The sequence below is a fragment of the Quercus suber genome, unplaced genomic scaffold, assembly GCF_002906115.3.
Source record: "Quercus suber isolate HL8 unplaced genomic scaffold, Cork oak 2.0 scaffold_707, whole genome shotgun sequence".
Taxonomy (NCBI): Eukaryota; Viridiplantae; Streptophyta; class Magnoliopsida; order Fagales; family Fagaceae; genus Quercus; species Quercus suber.
In genome coordinates this window covers 273,208-281,884 of record NW_027070148.1, presented here as the reverse complement: position 1 = coordinate 281,884, position 8,677 = coordinate 273,208, and the positions used below count along the sequence as shown (strand labels likewise).

At 32.8% G+C, this 8,677-nt stretch overlaps 1 pseudogene; it reads right to left on the bottom strand.

The window, feature by feature from the left end:
• Positions 1–945: 945 nt before the first annotated feature.
• Positions 946–3,217, bottom strand: LOC112028290 (7-deoxyloganetin glucosyltransferase-like; annotated as a pseudogene).
• Between the last annotated feature and the right edge of the window lie 5,460 nt (positions 3,218–8,677).

Below are 8,677 nucleotides of genomic sequence, written 5' to 3'. Positions count from 1 at the left end.
TTTTTTAAACACAAATAAAGTATAGATTAATCAAAATACAATAATCAAATATGAGTTTCTAAATTGAATATAAAATTAAGAGATTTTTTTAAGCCTAAAATAAGAGATTGATGAATAGCAGGAATGAATTATACATTTTATATAAAAAAGTATAATAGTAATTAGAATCTAAAGTGGCATTAATTTTAATTGGATTTACAAAAGGCTATAATAAATTTGAATCATGATTAGTAAGTTGTTGTTTGGAAACCCACAAACTGAGTGATATCATCCTGTTTTCATAACTCATGATCCAATACTAGTGGGGCCCACGGAAGAGCAGTTGTTTGGATTCTGTGACTCATATTCCGTGACTCAGTTTTCATCACTCAATTCTCTGATTTTTGAATGATGAGTTATGGAAACTGAAAACACATTTTAGTTGTTTTCAATTTCCATAACTCTGTTTTCAATGGCATTTTCGTAAATAACACTACATGGAGGGACCCATTATCAACTCAGCTGCAACTTTTGACCATCTCTCTTTTTTTTCTTCGCTAGGTTCGGTGCGTGCGTTTCTTCATCTTCTTTTTTTTCTTTTTCCTTTCACACTAGGTGGCTTCTTCTTCTTCCTTCATTGCGTGCGGTTTCTGGGTTTTTTTTTTTTTTCCTTTTTCTTTCACTAGGTTCGGGTTTTTTTTTTTTTTTCTTCTTCTTCTTCTTCTTCCATTAGGTTCGGTGAAATTTTTTTTTTCTGGGTTCAGTGAGTTAGGGTACTAAAAAAAAAAAGAAAAAAAAAAACGCTGCACCAAGTGACATGTATGGGACCCACAAATAGTGTGAAAAATATTGAGTGATGGCAAGTGAGTGATGGTGCCAAACAAGTAGGGTATTTTAAGTGATGATTGATGAGTGATGAGTGACAGAAATTGAGCGATGAAAAAAAGGAATCCAAACAAGGCCTAAAATTCACTTAACATAATTATATAATGCGTTATTGTTACATTCTTGCTATTATAATAAATCTTCACAAATTATAATAAATTTTTTATCACTTTTATTCCTAAAATATCTATCATTTTGATAAAAGCACTTCATTCACCAAATTGTTCACGTTAATGGATGAAGAACCAAGTGGCTCAGTGGCCTCTGCAGCTAACTTTTTCCACTCCATGGCTTTTTTCTTCATTTTCTTACCCTTTTCTCCTTCCATCAACTCTTTCACAATCTTTTCCACTTCCTCTCTCTTGACATCATTATCAATCTCCATGCCAATGCCCCATTCATTGCAAGTATACTTACAGTTTGTTTGTTGATCTCCCAAGAATAGCCAACAAAGCATTGGTAATCCTGCACACATACTTTCAATAGTTGAATTCCACCCACTATGTGTTATGAACCCTCCAATGGAGGGGTGGTTCAACACTTCTTCTTGAGGGCACCAACTAGCTATCAGACCCCTTTCTTTAGTTTCTAACTTGAACTTAGGTGGCAATATTGCTGATTCACCAACAACTAAATCAGGTCTAATTATCCACAAAAATAAATATTTACTATTTGCAAGTCCCCAACCAAACTCAACCAACTGTGTTGGTGTCATGACAACTATGCTGCCAAAATTCACATATATTATAGAGTTGGGCGCCTTAGAGTTAAGCCATTAGAGGCACTCAATTTCTTCCTCCCATAAACTATATCCAATTGATTTTAAAGGGTCATTGGGTAAGTGATTGAGTAGTGGTTGGAGAGGGCCAATGGCATATACATGAGGAAACATGGTCAAGAGAGCATCCAAAACTTCTTGCTCTAATGCATCAAATTTTTGAATAACAATTCCTGAAGCCGTAGGAGCTCTCTCTGCTGTTTCGACCACAAATTTAAAGATAGCATCATTTGGATCTATGGTTCGAGCCTCACTTGGGAGATCCTTGAGTCGAATGCCTCTCATACCTGGAATCCAATCTATAACTGTGTCCAAATACCCATAGTTAGATAGCTCTTATCTGCAAAAAGACAAAATATTTTCAGCTTAAAATTAAATTTATTTTTAACCATAATAAAACAGAAAAATTACACTTCATCCCCCTTAATACTATAAGAAAATTGCAATGTTCTCATTTTAGTTTAAACATTGCAATGTTGTAATGAACATTTTTCTTTCCCCATAGGTTAGTGTTTTTGTCAAATAAAAAAATTAATTCAATTTAAAAAAAAAAAAATACATGGCCAGACCCACACTTTAATGGTATTAATATTTACCATCCAATAACAAACACAATGATGGTCTTAATACGTTCCCATAACAAACACGTCACATATGCACAACTATAATCCTTCAAATTGTCAATTGTGTATTACCGCGCGCATGCGATATGTTTGTTATAAGAGGGTATAAAAGTCATTAAAATGTTGGTTCATGCCCATTTTCAACTAACAAAAAAATTGAGTTTTTAATATAAAATGATAATAGAGGAGTAAAGTGTTCATTAGAATGATCAGTACAATAAAATAAAATAGGATATTGCTACATTTTAAACTAAAGAAGTAAAGATGGATATTGTAAGTTTGTAAATTGTAACTATGATAATAATAATAATTCATAATTCATAATTCTTCTCCAAAAAATAATAATAATTAATAATCCAAAAGTGCAATTGCTCTAATAAATTAATGCAAGATTTCAATGGAGTTACGCATTTTTTGTTACACACCTTTAAGTGGAATGATGCCTTTATCCTTGAGAGGAGGAATCTGCATGTAACCCATTAAGCTACAAGCGGAGATAGTGAAGAACATTAGAATTGGGATTCCGAGTTCTTGAGCAGCGTTGATGGTGAATTGCATGAAACCGTCTGAGATAATACAAGTCACTGGAGGAACATTTGAAATTGCACTGTTGAGTTTCACAAGAAGGTTAGAAAATGAGGCCAAGAAGTTTTTCATAATGGAGTTGCCAAGAGAAGAGAGGTCTTGGGTGGCATTTAGATCCGATGGAGGAAGGTTATCTGGAATGGTTTCGAATCGGAAGTCAGACAAACCATCTAAGGAGTTGGGACCTCTAAATTTCAGAAAACGCTGATGGTTGAACTTAGTGTTAACAAAGGTTATGTGAAAGCCTTTATGGTGGAGAAGCTTTGAAAACTTGAGCATTGCTTTTATGTGGCTTTGAATTGGAAATGGAATACAAACTGCATGAGGCTTATCGGCCTTTAGTGTCTTGGAATCCATTTTTACTTCTTTCTATTATGTGTTGCGTGTGTGAATATGCACTTTCCAAGTTTCAATATATCTTATAAAATGATTAATGACCCACTGTTTCAGTCTAGCAATTTCGTGTCAAATTTGGCCACAAACGCCCACTTGGTCAAAGAAGGAGACAATTCCTGTTTTGCTTTTATATTTCCGATGTTAATGAATCATCCCTAGACTGTGTATACTACTTTTTTCCCCTTGGAAATTCTTGTATATATATAACATCACCATTTTTTTGTGAAAAAGATTACCTTCAATAGTTAAATAGCTTAAATGAATAAAACTACGTGTTAATAGTTTTATAAATTATCACACAGTAAATTGGATGAGATTTTGTTAAATTAATTTAGAGAAAAATTGTGTCTGATTTACTTTTGTTGAGAAATTTAGACCTCGATTGATAGAATTAGCAAGTTTTAAACCCAAGTTATTAATTAGATTTATTATGAATAAATCTTGTTAAAACAAATAAACATTAATATCATGTCAATATCATGCACAGCAGAATAGTAAATCAGACAAGATGTGATGACCCAGGAAAAACAATAAAACAAACTAGTTTTACAGTAAAAAACCTAGGAGGAAACCTTCCTGAAAAGCAATTTACTATAATAAAGAGAAGTTTTAGATCTAGTACAAAATCTTTGTCCCTAAACTCTACAATTCTCATAGATAATCTTATAGCAGAAACCTTCTACCACTTCAGAACATCTCAACTCTTCAATATATGAACGTCACCCTTTTGCACGAATCCCAGTACATGACTAACTCCAGTAACTTAAAAATGTTGTTGGCTGCAAAGTTCTTCACTTCATCAACAATAAAGATCAAAAAGTACTTGGCTACAAAACCCTAAGTCACAAAAGACGCAGTAACTTCTTGCAAAGAGAATAAGACACTAGGTCACTTTCTGCATGTGTTCTCCATATATAATGGCATTTAAAATAAGCCTTATATATGTCTAGGATTGTGAGAAAAAAAAAAAAAAAAAAAAAACTCTACACATACATGTCAGCATGAGTCGAAAATCAAATTTGGAAATTATGATTTCTTAGATCTCGATAGATTCAACTTCTATCGAGCTTTTGTCGAGCTTCGTTCTTAAATCTCGATAGATACTATTTCTGTTGAGCTTTAATGAATAGATTTTCTTCACTTGTTTCTTGATTCAATCTTCATGACTTTAATACTTCACTTGAACTCTTGTTTCTTGAAATACTAAACTCATCCTGGATTTACCCAATTACAAGTAAAGTGTATTTTGTCAAAGAATTAGTCAATTACATAAAATATGTCCTTAACAACTTTCATAAGCAATATCCATTTGCACATACTTTTTCACTTGGAAATGACATTCTATTTTTAATAAAACTACAAAGCAGGGTATATATAATATTTTTAGTAATTCAATAGTTGAAGTGGAGTACAAACCCTAGATGTCTTTGCTAAAAACATTATGCGATGAAAACCAATATTGCTACATAACTTGTGACCTTAATTTGGGTGTAGGTAATTAATTAATTAAATGCACTTTCGTTGTATCTTAAATGCACTGTCAAATTAAAGAGATTGACAGTAAACGCGTGGCAGAGATATCTAGAGCCCCACCCACAGACTAATAATAAAAGCCAAGCTCTACATGGAAACCACACAAACCCTTACACCACACGTCCAAGAGAGCTAAGAACCATACCAAATACTAAAGGCGACATCATTGTGTTTGCTAGAACATTAAGTAGAACACAAAAAATAGAATAAAGAATTTGCATTTCCGTCTCACACTAGCTGATATGCGGCACACCCTTATTAAGGGCCTATGTAGAATTCGCTTATTTTACTAAAATTGAAAATATTTTATTAAAATTGAGAACTTTTTGCTGAAAGTACTGTAAATAAAGGTAAAAGTTAGCTGAAATAATACAATAAGACTCATAAATAGTACAAAAAAGTACAGTAAAACTCATAAATAGTAACAAAAATAAACTGAATTATAAAATAAACTAACTTTTTAATTTTGCCAAACACACACTAAACAATAATAATTAATTAATTAAAAGGCGAAACTTTACAAAAACTTTAAAAACAATGAGGGACATCTAGACTAATTCAAACCATACACAGTAAAACGATATAACCGAGCCTGTGGCATTATTCCAAGTGGCGTTATTTCAAGCCACATGTCTTCAAGTGGCCTATTCTTTGAAGAAACAGCCGCTGGGTACATGCACTTGGCCTATTCAGAGGTATTTTTAATAACAGCATAATTAATTTTTTTTCGAATTCGACAAAAAAATAGATCACCAACTCTAGAGATAAGATTAATAAAGAGGAAGGCCCTAACCACTTTCCGGAAGATTTCATTAAAAAAAAAAAAAAAGACCACTTGCATTATGGGATGGTTACACTTTGTCCATTATCCTTATGTACATATATGATAGGGTTTATTCAATATGAGATATGAGATATGTAAGAAGTTCACATATTATCTATTTGAGAGCTACTCAATGTGATATTCCTTGCCGTACGGGAGCAGTGGATGCTTTTTGGTTCATAATTGATATAACCAATAAAGACTATTGAAGTTACAAATAATAAGAATTAAGAACTATTGAAATTAAGGAAAACGAACCTAGTTAATTTCTTGAACTCGTAACCAAGTGAGGTATTAAAACGATTGAAGATTATATGTGGGAATTAAGCTATAAAAAAAAAAAAAAAAAACCACATACCAAATCCACCAAATCAAACAAACCCGCTTCCCAAATCCACCACCAGCATAAACCCACACCCACCAAATCAAACAAACCCACATCTACTAGCACAAACTTGCATCTTTGAACCAAACAGAGATTGGCATTGCGTGATGTGGTGGTCAAACAAATCGGCGTGGGGTGGTGGTGGTCAATGGCGTGATGAGATCGGCATGGCATGATGAGATCAAACCGGCGTGGCGTGATGAGATCAAATCCACCAAATCAAAAAAATTGGCATGGCATGATGAGATCAGCGTGGCGTGGTGTGGTGGTTAGTGGCGCAATGGTCAATGGCGTGGCGTGGTGAGATCGGCGATGAGAGAACCAGACACAGAGAGAGAGATGTGTTGTAGATGGAGAGAGAGATATCTGATGGGAGGAGAGAGAAAATAATTAAATAAGCCAAAATATTTTTGGTATTGATGTCCGTACCGTCTCATATTTGAGACGATACTGTAGTATGTTGCAAAATTTTGACACATTTGAAACACCTCATAAGACTTGAATAGTGGTGTTTGGTATGTCAAATGCCAAATATTTGACATTTGACACACCTGATGAAAATGCTCTAAGAGGATATAAAAGTCATTAACATGTTGGTTCAGACCCATTTTCAACTAACAAAAAATTGAGTTTTTAATGTAAAATGATAATAGAGGAGTAAAGTGTTCAGTAGAATCAGTACAGTACAATAAAATAGGATATTGCTACATTTTAAACTAAAGAAGTAAAGATGGATATTGTAAGTTTGTAACTATTATAATAATAATAATAATTCATAATTCATAATTCTTCTCCAAAAAAAAAAATAATAATTAATAATCCAAAAGTGCAATTGCTCTAATAAATTAATGCAAGATTTCAATGGAGTCCGCATTTTTTGTTTCACACCCTTAAGTGGAATGATGCCTTTATCCTTGAGAGGAGGAATCTACACGTAACCCATTAAGCTACAAGCGGAGATAGTGAAGAACATTAGAATTGGGATTCCGAGATCCTGAACAATGTTGATGGTGAAATTGTGAATTGCATGAAATCGTCTGAGATAATACAAGTTACTGGAGGAACGTTTGAAGTTGCATTGTTGAGTTTCACCATTTTTTGTATCTAGATACACTTGATTATTTTTATGATATCTTGATTTGATTTTCTCTTGTTTGACGTTTATTATTATCATCTGCTCCAATTTGTTGAGTAGAAACTGAAATCGATAAAAAAAAAAAAAAAATCAATGGAGTCGTGAAGATGTGAGTGAATTAATCATCGCAAGAAAGATAAACATGTAATCCAATAGAAAAATATAATAAAAAATACAATATGTTTTATTTTTATCTCCACTTTTATATCCTTGTGTCAAACACATAAAAAGCTATGATTCACCAAACACCAGTATTTTATTTCCCCATGTTAGATTCCTCGCCATAGTGCTTGCAGGTTGAACCTGCCCGGTTCTATTCTTATAATAATAAACAAACAATACTTTTTTTGGACATAAATAAAGGTTAGATGACTGCGTGCCATGTATGACTGTGGCCAAAATAACAAAAGCATTGCTATCTAGGATTATCATTCAAATTTCAATTAGTAAGGGAAACATAAAATAATAGCAAGAAAAAACGCTCAAAGATACAAGATTTGACATTTTAGGTTTTTAATAACTACATAATTAAATTTTTTTTTTCCGAATTCGACAAACAAGTAGATCACCAACTCTAGCAATATGATTGATATAGAGGAAATGCCCTAACGACTTTCCGTAAATTTTCATTAAAAAAAAAGTACCACTTGCATTATGGGATGGCTACACTTTGTGCATTATCCTTAAGTACATATGATAGAGTTTATTGTGTCAATATGAGGTATATAAGTTCACAAATTATCTATTAATTAATTATTTTAGAGCTATCATTCAGTGTGATTTCCCTGCTCAGAGCAGTAGATGCTTTTTGGTTAATAATTGATATAAGCAATAAAACTATTAAAGTTACCCATAATAAGAACTATTGAAATTATTAATGAAAACTAACCTTGTAACTTCTAGAGCTCATAACCAAGTGAGGTATTAAAATGATTGCAGATTATATGTAGAAATTAAGCTACAGGTGGGATGTGGTGGCTGGCTTTTGGTTAGTTGTAAATCTCATTTAAATAACTAATATAGGATTCAAAAAAAAAAAAATGGGGGGGGGGGGGGGGTAGCAATTTACTTGTTTTTCTAAAGAGTTGTACAACATTTAAAAAGAAAAAGAAAAAAGGACAGGGTCTTCTTTCTAAGCAAATTAAAGATCGGTGGAGAAACACAAATGATATAGATAATCCTCTATGTGGATGTTTTGGCTAAATTAAAGGATGAGCCTTGTGGCTAAATTAGCAACTTCTCATACACAAAGTGCTTAAATAATATATGTTCTCCTTTTATGAGTTTTCTAGCCCTTTGTTTCTCTCATTGACTGTTGTGTGAAAAGTACTTGTGAAGATTTGGTAGCAAGGATAATAGAGGTGGACAGTAGACTGATAGGTGAAGTAGGCTGAGAGGTGGTGAATTTGAGAGTTAGCCAAGGTTAGACCTAAGAAAGTTGGAATCAGATATGTTAAACCTCTTTGATAATATGTGGTATGGATAATAAGAATAAAACCCTGTTTCATTTATTTCATATAATATTTTAATAGCTAAGTAAACTGTAGCAATGTTT